This window comes from Cucurbita pepo, chromosome 10, assembly GCF_057944985.1.
Source record: "Cucurbita pepo subsp. pepo isolate OVF chromosome 10, ASM5794498v1, whole genome shotgun sequence".
Taxonomy (NCBI): Eukaryota; Viridiplantae; Streptophyta; class Magnoliopsida; order Cucurbitales; family Cucurbitaceae; genus Cucurbita; species Cucurbita pepo.
The window spans coordinates 14,423,515-14,425,476 of record NC_141807.1 but is presented as its reverse complement, the minus strand read 5'-3'; the positions used below and the strand labels follow the sequence as shown (position 1 = coordinate 14,425,476).

The window sequence follows — 1,962 nt, the reverse complement described above, 5'->3', positions numbered from 1 at the left end:
CGAAACACGTAAGTCCATGGCTGTGTTTTTAAGTTAAAGGCTATGTTTTATGGAATTTGAATGAAGTCTTCCGCATTCAATGTTTATGGTATGTATACAATAACGACCTTAAATTAAGTAGAAAATTTCGGGTCATTACAATGATATAATAATCCTTATATAAGTACCTACATAGCCATAATGATATAATAATCCTAATATAATTATCTTTTCTTTTTCTCTCGTACCCACCTTATACATAACATGTTAAATTAACTCATACTTAAAAAAACAATTTCTCTCTTTTGGAGATGCGGGGTACCGATCCCCGTACCTCTCGCATGCTAAGCGAGTGCTCTACCATCTAAGTTACATACCCACAATTTTTGCATCACAAAACCCTAAATTTTCCGTCATCAATAATAGTGAAAATGAAGAAATATTGCTACCCAACATGTCATGAATAAGGAAAATTTGAAAAGAAATAATATATTTAATAATAGATAGTCTTATTTTTGGAGATGCGGGGTATCGATCGATCCCCGTACCTCTCGCATGCAAAGCGAGCGCTCTACCATCTGAGCTACATCCCCATGATTTTTACATCATAAAACCCTAAATGTCCCATCATCAATAATAGTGAAAATAAAAAAGTATCAAAATATTAATAACAAAGAGTTTGGTTTGGTGATGCGGGGCATCGATAATTGTGAAAATAAAAAAATATAATAACAAATTAAATACTTTCTTTTGGATATGCGGGTTATCAATCCCCGTATAACTCGCATGCAAAGCGAGCGCTCTACCATCTAAGCTACATCTTCACAATTTTTACGTCACAAAACCCTAAACGTCTCGTCATGAATAATAGTGAAAATGAAAAAAATATCGCTACTCATTATGTCATAAATAGTGAAATATTGAATAGAAATAAAATAGTAATAACGAATAGTTTCTTTTGGAGATGCAAGGTATCGATCCCTGTATCTCTCGCATGCTACATTCCCACGATTTTACATCAAAAAATCATAAACTTCCTGTCACCAATGATATTGAAAGTGAAAAACTATCCCCGCTCATTATGTTGTAAATAAGGAAAAATTTAAAAGAACTAATATATTTAGTAATCATTTCCTTTGTTGATGCATGGTATCGATCCCAGTACTTCTCACATGGGATGCAAACACTCTACCATCTAAGCTATATCCTAAAGATTCTTACGTCACAAAATCCTAAACATCTCGTCATCAATAATAGTGAATAAAAAAAATAACGCTATTCATTATGTCATAAATAAGGAAAAATTGAATAGAAATAAAATAGTAATAACGAATAGTTTCTTTTGGAGATATGAGGTATCAATCCGATCCCCATACCTCTCGTATGTTAAGCAAGCAATCTACCATCTAAGCTACATTCCCACAATACTTATATAAGAAAATCCTAAATGTCCCGTCATCAATTCTAGTGAAAATGAAAAAATATCTCCGCTAATTATGTTATAAATAAGGAAAGGTTGAATAGAAGTAAAATATTAATAACAGAAAAAATATCTCCGCTAATTATGTTATAAATAAGGAAAGGTTGAATAGAAGTAAAATATTAATAACAGAAAAAATATCTCCGCTAATTATGTTATAAATAAGGAAAGGTTGAATAGAAGTAAAATATTAATAACAGAAAAAATATCTCCGCTAATTATGTTATAAATAAGGAAAGGTTGAATAGAAGTAAAATATTAATAACAGAAAAAATATCTCCGCTAATTATGTTATAAATAAGGAAAGGTTGAATAGAAGTTGAATAGAAGTAAAATATTAATAACAGAAAAAATATCTCCGCTAATTATGTTATAAATAAGGAAAGGTTGAATAGAAGTAAAATATTAATAACAGAAAAAATATCTCCGCTAATTATGTTATAAATAAGGAAAGGTTGAATAGAAGTAAAATATTAATAACAGAAAAAATATCTCCGTTAATT

General features: G+C 29.9%; 1 non-coding gene across 1 annotated transcript; it reads right to left on the bottom strand.

Moving 5' to 3' along the window:
- Positions 1 to 495: 495 nt before the first annotated feature.
- TRNAA-UGC (transfer RNA alanine (anticodon UGC)) lies at positions 496 to 572 on the bottom strand. Its single transcript has one exon. It is a non-coding gene; the product is annotated as a tRNA-Ala (tRNA).
- Positions 573 to 1,962: the final 1,390 nt, after the last annotated feature.